This window comes from Wyeomyia smithii, chromosome 2 (assembly GCF_029784165.1).
Source record: "Wyeomyia smithii strain HCP4-BCI-WySm-NY-G18 chromosome 2, ASM2978416v1, whole genome shotgun sequence".
NCBI classification, from domain to species: Eukaryota; Metazoa; Arthropoda; class Insecta; order Diptera; family Culicidae; genus Wyeomyia; species Wyeomyia smithii.
This window is the reverse complement of record NC_073695.1, coordinates 268,598,549-268,613,424: the sequence shown is the minus strand read 5'-3', so window position 1 is coordinate 268,613,424 and position 14,876 is coordinate 268,598,549. Positions and strand designations below refer to the sequence as shown.

At 37.5% G+C, this 14,876-nt stretch overlaps 1 protein-coding gene across 2 annotated transcripts in view; it reads right to left on the bottom strand.

Annotated features, from left to right (window-relative positions):
• LOC129722995 (putative inorganic phosphate cotransporter) overlaps positions 1 to 13,250 on the bottom strand; it is a 64,232-nt gene extending 50,982 nt beyond the window's left edge. The window contains exon 1 of one of the 2 annotated variants that reach the window (XM_055676902.1): positions 12,806 to 13,250. The gene's annotated coding sequence lies outside the window, so the exon portion shown is untranslated. The remainder of the gene's footprint in view (positions 1 to 12,805) is intronic. The other variant, XM_055676903.1, reaches the window with a different exon arrangement.
• Between the last annotated feature and the right edge of the window lie 1,626 nt (positions 13,251 to 14,876).

The following is a 14,876-nucleotide window of genomic DNA, read 5'->3' as shown; positions in this document are numbered from 1 at the left end:
TGGCTAATCGCAGCGCAGCAGGTGGCGATTTTAAATGTTATATGTTTGTATAATTTTGCTGCCTTTTCGATTGCAGCCTTCAATAGCGGGCGGACCAGCAGAAAGAACCGGCGCACAGTGTGTCCAAATCGAGAAACGGACGGCAAAACTATTATTTCAAGTCCCATGTTATCCATATATTCTAGAAAGTTGCTTCGTTTACTGCTGTCCTTCATATGCTTTAATGGAATCAGGAACAAATTTCGCCGTATAGAGGGCGCCATACCTAACTTTTGAACGTGACTTGCTAGACGAATAGTTTTTTCTGCAAAGTTGTGTAGAACTTTATTACAAAACTGTTTGCCGAGTAACTTGAACCTCTAGGAATTGAGATTTTAGAGATACAGCACCTTTTACAAAAAAAAAAAAATAATTTAAAAACAAACCTCAATATTAAGAGGTTCGAGGTATTCAGCAAACAATTTTGTTATAAAATTCTGCACAACTCAAATGACAAAAAAGGCCTTCAAAAACACTTTTTTCCAGTTTTTATTCATGAATGAATTTTGTTGAATTTTTATTCATGAATTAGAGTTAAACATATGGATGAAAAACTGCTTTTAAAAAGCCTTTTTAGAAAACATCTTGTAGCTCTGAAATCTCAATCTCTGGAAGTTTTAAGTATTCAGCAAACAGTTTTGTAATAAAATTCTACACAACTTTGCAGAAGAAACTATTCGTCTAGCAAGTCACGTTTAAAAGTAAGGTATGGCGCCCTTTATACGGCGAAATTTGTAACTGATTCCATTAAAGCATGCAGTAAACGAATCAACTTTCTAGAATATATGGATAAGATAGGACTTGATAGAATAGTTTTGCCGTCCGTTTCTCGATTTGGACACACTGTGCGGCGGAACGCACTGGTGACGGAAAGTCACCTTCCACAGCGCTTTATTATAGATCACCCGTCTGTGCGGGAAGCACCGTCATACAGCGATGTCTGTAGCACTGCAAATTTTTTTTGGGGTATCCTAGTGATTCTGTCCGAATCTGACGCGTTCGCTTTCAGCCGTTTGGATACTACTAATAGTTAGTTGTGCGAGTGATGGTAGCGTATGCTCACTCGTATTATTATCGCAATGACCATAAATCAGACAAGCTTATCGGTGCCACTACTGTGACACATCAATGGCACTTCTTGACCCCTCTAACAACGCTTCTCTTCAAGGTTACCAATCATATAGTAAAAAAGAGAGTTCAAAGAGATTATCACTGAGATAAGCCCCAAGCCGATCGCAAGAAATACATTGACAGGACTGGCTATCGTAATTCGATGTTGAACTTGCGACCGTGTCTAATGAACAACCTCTACAACTATTTTAAATAAATGATATCGTTCAAATAGTAAAACTTAAAAATAAAACATCTCCGTGATTTGTTTTCAGCTATGGTTGGAGAGATGTTGACAAACATTTTATGCAATCAATACCATGGAACGGGGTGAAATTGATCAATTTTTATAACAATTTCCAATTAACTAGCTTCATGTACATTTTTCCCGAAATAGCTATTGGTGAAATTTCTATCGTCTACTTCATGAAATAAATTTGATAATTCTACAAGGTATTATGAGGTAAATTGGGGTAAAATTGATCACCATTGAAATCCATACATTCTTTCGGCAAAGTGCTTTTTTTTCGATATGCTAAAGATAAATGATGATTTCTGTACCGAAAAATATCATTTACAGCCAGTTTGGAAACGAAAATAACGAGATATCAGGTTAAAATTTGTTTATTTTGGTTCACGAGCTGCTTGTTGCTTAATTTCCTCTTATTTGATCGTCGGTAGACCGATTTCAATTCGGTTTTTTGCAAAAGCTCAAAAACTAGCTCCGAAATTAAAATCTTTGTGGTTTCCTGCGAATTCATTAATATTTCTTTAATGGTATGGAATGATCATTGTTAAAAATTACATTTTTTGAGCTTTTATCAAACTTTACTCACTTCTCAAAACTTAACGTAATTTATCCTCAACTAAGATTACTTTAAGTAAATTCAATACTTTTTTTGTTATTTGGAAACTTGTTTGATCAAATTTGATTAAGTTTAGACTGAGTTAGAGGAATTTTTCGAAAATATGAAAAATTGCACCGGGCATGCAAGGGTTAACTTTGACAGGTATGTGAATCATGCAAAAGTTGCGTTCAAGGACACGTTAACGTTACCTAGTGTTGTAAGAGCAATATCTTTTGATAAGTATTTTTTATCACGAATTTTCAGGTGATCGATTTCACCCCATTCCACGGTATTAGATCAGTTAGTTTGAAGGAATTAATTCAGTCTCTTATTTTGTTGAGGTTTTCTACAGCTGAACAATACCTCATCTAAAACATGTTTTGTATTTTTGCAGCACAACTTAAACAAGAATCCTTATTAATTTTTTGCATCGCGTCTGAAAAATATTTTTCAATCTGAACAGCCAATATAAAATCTCAGCTTGCTCTTTTTAAGCTCGGTTATGACAATGATTGATTTTTACAGACGCACTCGTTCAGCCTTTCTGCAGCTTGAACCTCGTATAATAGAAAAATATAATTCTTTTACTATTGCTTCTTGTTACATGTCTTGTTCCGTCGTTGCTCGGAATTAGAGTTCAGAATTAGAATTTTTTTCTTATATTTTACTGACTTCTCAGCACAACTTACTTCACAAAAATTCCTCTGCAATTCTTATCTTACAGGGTAAGGAATCGAATAAGCCAAGAATTCATTCTTTCTAGCATTCGGGCTTCAAACGAATATCTAACGAATAATCGGAACAGAAAAATCTTTGAAAAAAACAACCATTTTCTGGATGCTGAAAAAATCTTTTGCTGAACGGATGCAAACTACTTAAAATACGTTCGGGAAAATTTAAATAGTCTTCCTCGATTGGGAGCTAGATTTAATTATTGCAAAATTGAGCCAAATCAGTATTAAAATCTGAAAATAAGTGCTGTGGTTTTTTCTGCAGCAGATACTACAGATGACCAATTATGTTTGTATTTAACCCTAAACATTTCGAGTGTTTCGTCTTAATGCACAAAAGGCTGCATAAGGTGCTTAAAATTGGTGTCTTACCCTATACGATCTATCAATATTATTTTCTCAGACGTTAAATACTTTTCAAATTTCATAACTGTAGTATGAATATAATAATTTGAAGCAGAACGGCTTTGAATGTATTATTCCCGAAATTCATGAGTTTCGATCAATTTTAAGATTGACTGTGCAGAAAAACAGAATGGACCTTTTCAACGAAACTTGAATCATTTTGATCACTAACAATGGTAGAGCTAAACTGAAGCCCATTATCGATAACCATAAAATAACAACACAAACCCCACTTAGAAGCTGCTGCATTCCAACGCTATTTAGTCCTTCCGTGAATTTTGACACTCAACCGGGCACACAGACACACTCAGCAACAGATCCTAACAGGGAGCTAGAATGGTATTTTACGGTTCACATTCTTTTCCGGGCTATGATGCAAGCAAAACAAGTCGCCCAGCAGGCGCTGCACTTTCATTCCACACGTTCCACCTTCTTCTAATTCACTTTTACTTGCGCAAAGTCACGTCGTCCGACACGGGCTGCACTGCACTGCTGCAACGGCGACGACGAAACTTGCTGCGCTGCGCCGCCTGGCAAAGTTTCTTTCGATTTTTGCGCAAATTATGATGCGCCCACTAATGCGCGCCGGGCACCTCGATTGAATAACATATTGAGCCCAAGCGCTAATGACTGACCGACTGCAACTGCTAGCCAGACGCAACCGCAAAACCCGTAAAACTTTGATGAACGTGAGCTAGGGCTAAATCCTCTAACGGCTGTTGTTTCTACACGTCTCAGCGAAATGGCACGTTTTCCTTTAGAAAAATAAAACCCGAAACTTAGATCTTGAGAACGTCAAGCCGGAAGGCAGACTGCCCTTTGGTTTCTCTAACAATCGCGTGATGCTGCTATAGTCTGCATCCAGTAGCGAACACAGAAGTTCAAAGTCATTGCCACAAAGTGAAACATATAGTACATATATGTACTCTGTACTCTGACCGGCTGAAATACTGTTTGTCGGTTGACCTTGGTTTGCCAAACGTCAGAAAACAAGTTCCGTTGTGCGGTGTTCTGCGCGCTGCTGTCTGTCGATGATAAGCAGCATCAGCAGCAGTAGGTTGTGAGGCATCGCGCGATTCGATTCACCGGTGCGCTAATAGGGGTACTGGGGGTAGGCCCGGCCGCCTAAGGAAAATGATTCTTTAGCAGGACTTGATGGCAAATATTGTTATATTTCTTTCACAGAATCATTGCCTAGAATGTTTTCAACAAGATATGAAGACTTTCAGTACTTTCAAACTGTTATTTTACAAGGAATAGTGAAGTTTTGAAACTAAAAAAAACGACGTTTAGCAACCAGTGCGGGTGAAACCGGCACCTAAGTTTGTTCATGAATTTACTCGACATTACTGAACCAATTCGAATTTGGAAACCGCTAAATGAAAGATCTTACATTTCTGTATGTTACTGTTGAATTTGGTTGTTGTTGGTTAGCTGGTTCTGGGAAGATTGCTGGAACAAGTTCCGGTGAATATTAAGTATAAACAATGAAAGTATGTGATACTCGGCAAGCCTATCATGTGGCACTTTAAATCATATTAATAATTAATTTCATCGAAGCCAGGATCACATTGACCACACCGGAGCGTATTCCAGATACCACCGGGAAAGCCGTCAGATTGTGACTTTATTCAGTACATTTGACACCTCTGATAACGCTTGAAATCATTCATGAATCACAGAAGAGCTTGAGTGCATGGTTCTAAGTCGATTTATTAAGTTAATTAGCAGCAAGTCATCGGTAATAGATGAAAAATATGTATTAGTAACATCCAACTAACGTCAGACCATGTCGGGCTTACCCCACTAACTGGGTGACGGTGTTACCCCGACAGCACACATTTTTTTAAAAGGAGTATTTCTACTAATGTATCGCTCCAATTTTCCTCAGATCGAACTCCTGTGATTGCTTACAATACAGGCAATAAATTGTAGAGCAAGGAAAAATTATTCTAGTCATTCCAAATGAATAAAAGCTTAAGTTCCACTTACGAAAAATTACATCCGTTTACGCATCGACTACAGTAGCGTGTGTTTTGTCTATTATTTGGACGTTTGTCGTTTCACGGTAGCTTCGATGTGTCTTAAAATGTCTAAAATATTAAATACCAACACTTCACATATTCCGAAACACAGTTATTTAGCGTTTTCTAGTAAAATCCTAGGGTTGACGGTCTTACCCTCAGTGCCGGGCTTACCCCCAGTACCCCTAAAAGCAGTAACTTTCTCGCTCGATAGTGCGGTGATAATAACATAACACCAGCATGTCGGAGAGATTAGTGTAGTGCACCCGGCCTGCTGCGGTGTAGTTGGAATATTATAGAGTTCTTCAAACTATTACAAAGTAGCTACTACTTATTAGTTGTGTACTGCTTGGCTGGCAGTTTAATGGCAGTCGCTTTATCAATTATAATCGCGAATCGCTTCTAGTGACACTCCAGAGGGATTTTACGCGAACTCGCGTCTATGGCAAGTTCGCAACATCTTCTCAAATTTTAGTGAGACTTTGTCAGTTTGGTGGCATAGGAACTTAAGGCAAATTCTCATGCCCAAAATCCAAACATTTTTTCGATGTTTCCTATTCGTAAACTATGAGAGCTAAAAAATTTTAGCAAGAGAATTAAACGTTCGGTCACATAAAACAGTTTACTGATTTTAAACTACACTTATGGCTTATGAAGCAGCTGCCCGTTATAAAAACAGAAAATATTTTGTCAGCCTTTCTAGGTTTAACTCGATAAACGATTTAGAAGTTCCGCATCGCGCGGAAAGAGCCTTGTGATGCACTTGGTGGTACTCTTACTTCAACAATCTGTAAGAGAAGCAAATCTTGCTCGAGAATGTGAACACCCTTTCAAAACTCCTCGAGAGCTTTATGAATTAGCAGAACTAGCTGCATAATATGAGCAAAATCTTAGACAGGCTCCAGAAAACAATTAACTTTTCTAATACAGTAACACGGTGCTGCGATTTAGAACATCTGATGCGACCTAGTGAAGGTTGTAGGTTAGGGTGGGGCTTATTTTCAAAAAGGTTTGCGGGACCCGTTCTCCCAGGTATGAAACGTCAAATGCTTGAAGTTTACTAGTCCCTAAAATTAAATACAAACATTTGACGTTTCTTAGTTTCCCTTTTCCCATTTTTTTCTTTCTCTTTTGCTCTCTTTCCGGAGGAACAATGATGTCTATTGTAAGAATACATTCGAGAACAAGACGAATTCACTTATACAGGCACCTTTTACATTTCTTTATAATCACATACCGCGAGATGGCAAGGCTGTACACTGAATTTGCAAATATCTCAAAAACGCACAATGGTCGGAAAATTGAAATTTCCGGCCAAAATTCATTTTTTTGTGCCAAATTGCTGGCTTCCCACTGCAGATGATTATGACATATAAGAAAAGTTTTGTACTGACAAGGGGCTGTCTATAAACCACGTAAACTGAGGAAAATGTCTTGTGTTTTCGAATAAACGTAAATAACTCGTTAGTGGAACGAGATAAACGATTACTGTTTTCAGCAAAGATGCACATAATAGGAAAACACTTCTTATGGCTTCGAGTTAGTTCGCGATTTGTCCGCAGAGATGGCGCACGAATCTAACTTTTGATAGGAACATCCAAGAGATATGGTTTCTCCAGCAAACTTGTAAAGCTATTCAATCCAAACAAAACTACTGAAGACGAAACGATTCGGCAAATCTCGATTGTAGAGCCACCAAATGTTGATATAGTTTTCTATGGTCTTGTTTGTAGACAACTGTTTTAAAACTGTTCTTGATCAATTCAATGCAATCATTTATAACATTTTCTGTTCTAGGTTTTATGAACAAACTCACTAAATCGATCTTATTAAGACATTGCTCGCTTCTTCGTAAAACACTTGAATAAAACTTCAGAACTGTGAAGCACACATAAAACTTTGTTTCCCCCCACATACACAAGCAATCAGACCGACTCAAAGGTATGAACTAGAATCAGTCAGCCATAAAAGACATATGAGCCGCAAGATTCAAGAGCATAACAATATGTGTAAGATTGCGGGTTTACGCGTGGGAGTAGTTGTGAGATTGACGGTTAAATCAATGGAATTTTGTGTATGAAAAACCTGACTGCAATGTTGGAAAGTTCGACCATGAGAACCTCCATTTGTTTATGCTGTATGCCGACATATCCGGTACACAGCTTCTTCTTCGGCTGTAACTGACGAGTAAATGCCAAAAAGCTCGAACCATTTGTTTAACTCTGGCGGTGATATTTGTGTTTTACAAGAGAAGTTTGCGTGTGGTGTTCCATGGCCGTGTTTTCATAAAACAAACACTGGGAATCATTTTTGGGATAATAATTCATTTTTTCATTCGATTTAGTATGATTTCACAGGAATAATCGCTAAGTCTCTTAGCGATGTTGTAATGGGTTAACAAAATAAATTTCAGAAAAAAAACTTCGGGTTGATAAAAAAAACATCGTTTGAAAATAATAAAGATACAAGCGAAAATCAATTTATTGCTAATATTAACCTTTTTTTTAAACAAAATGAAAAAAAAATTTTTTACTTAAGTGTGTACAACTGAATAATCATACTAATTTTAAGTTTTTCCAGTATATTTTTGAACCTAATTACTATGACATACGTTGATAAACCTCCATAAAACTCCAAAAAATTACATAAAAAATTGAAAATTTCAAATTATCTTTTTCTACAAAAACGCAAATTTTACTTAAACTTTTAACATATGTTTTAAACAACGTATATTCTAATAAACCAATTAATCTAATAACTCAACGTTTTTTTTAATGTGTTTTGAACCAAATTGCTATAATATACAAAAAACTTTGTTGATAAATCACCCAAAAATTCAAAAACTGTAAAAAAATGGAAAACTTTTAATCATCTTTTTCTACCAAAACGCAAATTTTCCGCAAACTTTTAACACAGTAGGGCTCTCAGACACACTATCAGGTGCTGTGCTTACACGTGCTTACATTTAATGTTTTTGATAGTCAAAATTAGGAAAATTATGCATATTTTCAATGTGGCCTGCGACTGACTCTGTAGGGTTGAAACCCATTACCCATCCTGTTTTAGAAAACTAATTTAATAAGCTTTCAATCATATGTGAACATACCTTGATAGATTTAGTAGATTTTTATATATTCCAAAATATTCAGATAAACTATTTTTCTCCGTTTCTGAAATAGGTAACTTTGAAGGCATTTTTCAACATGAACCGTTTTTTGTATCAAGATTTCATTGAAAAATTATGAAAATATAGATGAAATACTACAAATCACGCGCTCAAAACATCCTGGAAATGAAATTCGCAATTTGGTAATTTTGGCCACTCTTTTATATAGGGACCGTCTTATGTGCAACGGTTATATTTATCGCAAAATGGACAAAATTTACACCCAAAGGGTCACAAAATCACGTATTTACCAATATAGGTATATGTTTTGTTTAAAAAGTGGAAGAGGTTGTTTAGAAGACACGACCGCAGTGGTAACAGCCTGTCTTGTGTCAATGTCTTTCTTGGCATATGGTTTGGGAATACACTCAATTGGGGTTAAATAATTTAATAGTCTCTTTGCTCCAGATGACGTTTACCTCTGTAGCCAACACCGCGGTTTCACTTGCTGTCGTATCCAAAACAAGAATGAAATTGAACTAAGATATTTTAATTTAGGCAGTGGCTACGAAGAGGCTATAAACAAGGGCAAATAGTGCATTCTCCATCTGTGATATAACAGTTCAAATAACAATTTTCTGCATTTTACGATAGCGTAGATAATTTTACAACTGATTGCTGCAATTAGTAAGACTTGCGCGAAAAATTATGTGATTCAGGCTCACTAGCCCAGAAATTCTTCAGATAAACTTTGAGGTTAATTGTGTTTGTCAATGCCATTTATTAACAATTGCAAATTTTTTTAACATGGCAAATTTTTTATTTAGTTTTGGATGATTTACAGTGATAATTAAATTCTACATGAGGTGATATATTAGCAATTATGTATATATCGTCAGTTGAATTCAATACTGGCACAACTCAAAATTCATAGTTTCGAGAAAAACGCGTTTAAAAATTTGCCTCAAAAACTTGTTTGGGTCTATCATGTGCACGTAATGAGCAAGTTATAAGAATTGTAACCTCATTTTTCTGTCTTTTCAGGGATATTTTTGATTTGTTCAATGAAGGCACATTTATTTATATTTCTGCAAATATTGTGAATTTTGAAACGGGTCTTTGTGAGATGAAACTTTATAGTATTTGGCATCGTTTGCCATCAATAACTCAAAACTGCAAAAATTTGAGTTGTGCCAGTATTGAATTCAACTGACGATATGTTGGTGGTGATGGCGGTAGCGGTGGCGATGGCGGTGGCGGCGGCGGTGACGGTGGTGGTGCCACACGCGCTATAAACATTAGGGTGGGGAAAAATAATCGATTTTCCAGAACCAAGTTTTTTTGGTTCCTTTTGGGGTCCCATACAACCCTAAACTTACTTGAAGTCGATTGGTTTTGTCTCCGCTTGGCGCATTGCATTTCAAATTTGTATGAAAATTTATATGGGAAAACCTACTTTTTTGCATTTACCTTTCTAGAGAGCTCAATAATGCTCTAATAATGCACTACACTATGTTAAAGTATAGTATTTTAGATGCCTAACAACTTTGCAAAAGACACTGAAGAGCTAGAATGTCCCTCAGAAGAGCCATAGCTGTTCAAAGTTGAGTATGTCGATTTAAATGCAGAAAATCTTGTTTTCTGCCAACATTACCAATGTACCGGCGTCAGTAGGATTCCCATCAGAAGTAACCTGTCGTAACGAGTTTATACACTCAGCTGGACCAAGCAAACAAATTTAGGTCAATATTCTAGGGGTAAATAGAATCTACAACGTGTTTCAGAGGTAACTTCTGATGGCAATCTGACTGACGCCGGTACACTGACAGTGTTGGCAGAAAAAATGATTTGCAACATAAATTTCGACATACTCAACTTTGGACAGCTCTAGTATTTTTTTGGCCCACCCTAGCTCTTAAGTGTCTTCGGCCAAGTTGTTAGGCATCAAAAAACCTACCATAAGAAGTCATGAAACCTATGGTTGGAGCCATTTTGAGCTCTTTAGAATGGAAAATGCAAAAAAGTTGGTATATGATCCATATGAATTTAAAATGCAATGCGCCAAGCGGAGACAAAACCAATCGACTTCCAATAAATTCAGGATTGTTTGGGGCCCCAAATAGAATAAAAAAAACTTGGTTCTGGTTTTCTGCTATCAAATTTCGTTTTTTCCATATAACGATTCCCCACCCTAATAAACATGCACATACGCGCTACAGACATGCATACACACCATAAACATACATACACGCTATACAGCAAGCTACACACGCTAGCCACACACCTTATATATTAGGGACACACGCTACAGATATTCACACACGCTCAGATATTCATACGCTGGATGATGGTGGCATCTTAAACCACCTGGCGGTGCGAGTCTCTTTCAGTTTCGATATCTGAATCGGATTACCGCTGGTGGGGTCCAACTCAGATCGAAGGGAAGCCGAACAGAAATAGGTAAGAACTGCAGCTAACCACTACCACCGCCGCTGTTGCCCGATGCTGATCCACTTCGCCTACTGCCATCGGTGTTGATGTCCGCTGTAGCTGCCTGCTGCTAGTAAACTGATTTGCTTGAGGAAAAACAGTCTCTTATATAGCCCGAAGAGTGCATTCCCGGCTAACTAGGTACTCCATTCTGTCGTCCTTTTTAGGGAAAGTCAGCAAGCGACCAATCAAAAGTCGACCTTTGCGTTTCGACAATGTTCAACAATTTTCAATATTACAATAGTTTGAACAATCAGATTACAATTTTCTGCATTTGGGCGGGTGCTTAAATGATTTTCCAATCGATTGCTGCAAAAATGACACAAATCGGTTGGAAACTGACTGGGTTTAAAGCGTTTGAAATTGGACAATTTTTGTGACGCTCTCGATGTTTTCGGTTTTGAAATTGGATTCCTGCATTGAAATTGGGTCCCTGTATTTGTTACCGTAAGGCGTATTCTACGTCAAAAATTGCTTTAGTTTCAAATTTGACCTTTGGGCCCTCTGCGCCACCTCTACACCATAATGAAATTCAACCAATATTTTATATGTTGCTCATTCAACCACAAGAAGGTCTTTTTTGCCTGGAAAAACAGGTCCCGCAAACATTTTTGAAAATTAGCCCCACCCTATTGTAGGTGTTGTTGAGTGTAACTTTAGCTTATACTAGAACTTTTCTAAAGACCACTAAAATTTTATGTTGTGGTTAACATACATTTTTTAGACCTCAGCGCATTTTTTTAATCTAGTCATTTTTAACCTATTTTGAATGTTTTAAGCGTTTTGGAAAGGAATTTGAACATGGAAACGAAAATCAAAATACAAGAAGACGACACAAAGCAAAGAAAGGCAAGCAAACATTGTCTCAGAACTGCTCCATGCAGCCGTAGAAAGGGCTTCAGCAATATATATTTATTGTGTCATGTTCTTCATTCGTTGCGTGCCGATCCGGAGACGAGCACCGATTGCATGTAAGATAGAAACCATGATAAAAAATGGGAGCATGGTTTCTTTGCATTTTTATGAAGCATTTTGATTTCAGCTTGAGATGCGATTAATAGTTTCGTCGCTTCTTAAGCTGAATAATTGTAGCACAAAATAATACTTATAATTTAAAACTGCAGAAAAAATTGCGAATTAAGTCACTGAACGACTGGTTGAATTAGCGTGAAACACCTCTCCAACGATAAGCGAGACCTAAGTGGGGGAATCCGAAGGGCTTTAATAGTACTTTAATCACACTCACTATCGAGGCAGTTATCGTATGGATCGCCCGGAACAGCACCTGTCGGTATGCGGGATTCCCAACGCTATGTTTTCGTTCTATCAAAAGTTTTACTGCTATTCTAACTTTGATTAAAGAGCGGAAAAATTACCATACAATAGCGAAACGCAAACTCGGATACATTTTGACGGTTGCGTAACGGTTGCTCTGCGATAGGTCACATTCGGTCATATTTTCAATGCTTACTAAATTGATTTCACCTTTATATAAACGTGAACAGTTTGGTTACTCACAGCAGCCCATTAAACAAAAATCTGGAAAATGTTTATTCCATTACGAGCAAAACCACTTAACCCGCGTTTAATGAAACTAATTAATCATCTGTAAGCGGTTGCCCATTACGGCAGATGCCGATTGATGAGAGGCACCCATATGCTCTCGATTGATTGAGATAAAAATACATGAAGGCGATCTCCGTTGCGCTCCGCCTAAATAGGACAGATAATTACATTGTTTAAAATTTTAAAACAAAGACAATCTCCTTGGCTGCTATGAACTACCGTTCACTTTCGAGGCAAGTTACCATGACGAGCAAAAATTAATTACCACCCGTCTCGTACGATGTAATTGACCAACGTTTAGAGGTGTAGACGTTTTCTCTTTCGATCTATCACACAGGTTTTTCCGCGGACTTTTTCACGTAGATCATTCACGGTCGAGGTCACTCAGCTTGCTAGAAAGCGTTACTAAAATTTTCACCACAAACACTTTAAAAAATCACGTTCATTCCCCCTAAAAAACTACTACTAAAACGGCTGCATACTCACGTTTTGTCAAAACAAAACACAAAATTCACTATGGTGTCAACCTTGACTGCTGCTAGACTTTTTTCTGATCATGGTAAAAAAAGTCATATTCTGTCCTGAAGCAAGCGAGAAAAGCGAATCTTCTTTGGTTTAGCACAACACAACACGCGGCACTGAACTGAATGCACAGGCAAAAAAGAGGGCCCTCAAAACGAAAACCAAACAACAACAGAAAAAAAAACCGACCGAACAAATTAAACGGAGACAACGAATGTTGCTCAGCACCACTCACCGAGAACGACTGATGAGCGATTAATACTCATCACTGGACGCTGACAGGTAAATGATATTTATATTAAATTTTTCCTCTCTCCAACACAACCGCAGGCCGCTATCTGAACAGGTGACACAATCGCAACGGGTCTAGCCTACTACAAACAGACAGGAGACACACAACCACTGCTGCTATTGCTGCTCTGCACTGGCCGGCGCATGGCTTACTATTGCCAGCTGAAGTGTAAACAACAAAACAATTCGGTTCGGATGGCCGGGAATTTCTCAATAACACGACGACGACGCCGATGGCGATGGAAAAGTTATCAATTCGTCGTCGCTGCTCCGGAGAATGGAACTCTGCGTCGTCGTCGTCGCTCAAACCAATAATCGCGCATGCATGCACTGCACACAGGCAGGAGGAGTCGAACCGAAGAAGAAGAAACGATCGAAAGCGTTGTGGCTCAGCGCTTTAGCAGTGTGTGCGAGGAGAGGATCGGTTGATCGAACGCTTATCGCACAAGTATCCTTCTAGGAAGGAGGAAGAGCAACGCAACGCACATAATTTGCTGGGTTAGGAAGAAGCGCCAGATAGCTGATAAGGTTTTCTGTCTAAATAAATGAATTGAAAACATGAGCGATAATCAAACAGAGACCGAGTAGGTTTGCAAATTTGGTTGGTTGTTTATATGAAATCAAGTGAAACACAGTTATCGGTGATTGTTGGCTTTCAAGGTTGCACGTCAATTTTGTATATTATAATTCCACAGCTTACGCAGTTAGGAAAAGTGCCAACATTTATGTCGAATCGAATAAAAATATTTGCCTCCATCGTCTTTGAAAGAAAATCCCATGATAATTCATGAAAAATTAATTTATATTACACTAAATTTTCGAACAAAACCATGGTTTACGTCAGAAGCAACTGAAATTTAAATGAGAAAATAACACTGCGCTGGTCAAAAAAATGAAAAACTGTACTCCAAACCGGAAAAAATGAGAGCGTATAGCTATTAAACAATTTCTATGAATTTTGCTGAATTTGGAACAGGTCGATTCAAACTTTTCGAAAAGCCTTTTCTTCGAAACATCAAATTAGTTTAAGTTCATGGAAGCAAACATAAATTTACCTATTGGGACGAGGAGACTCTATCATTTTTTTTTTTTTTTTTTTATATTGATAATACAGAGAATATCACGGAATGGTTGGTGTCTATTCATCTCGTCTGTACTAAGAATGCTTGCATGTGATTGGTTCGTTGTTCACGTAAATGTGTCCTTGAAAAATTGTTCAAAATTGTTCAGCTTTTCCTTATTCTGAGCCTTTTATTGTTTATTACTTTTATTTTTATTACGATTACCGAAAAATTGAGGCAAACCAGCCTCAATAAAACCGTTTTTGCCTTTCTCCTAGAAAGGTACAGCAATCACTTGCAAAACCGAAAGTATAAAAGTGCTCCAAAGGGCCGAATGGCATATATCACTCGACTCAGCTCGACGAACTGAGCATTTTCTGTATGTGTGTGTGTGTATGTGTGTATGTGTCTGTGCAGATTTTTATTCTCACTCACTTTTCTCAGAGATGGCTGGACCGATTTTCATGGAATTAATTGCAAATGAAAGGTCTAATTGCCCCATAAGACCCTATCAAATTTCATTGTGATCGGATTTTTAGTTTAGAGGTTATGTATCAAAATACCAAAACCTACAAAACCCTTAACTTTTGAATTTCATTAAGATTGAACTTGTGGTTCTAAAGTTATGTAAAGAAACGTGTTTTGAAGACTGTTTAATCTCACTCATGTTTCTCAGAGATGGC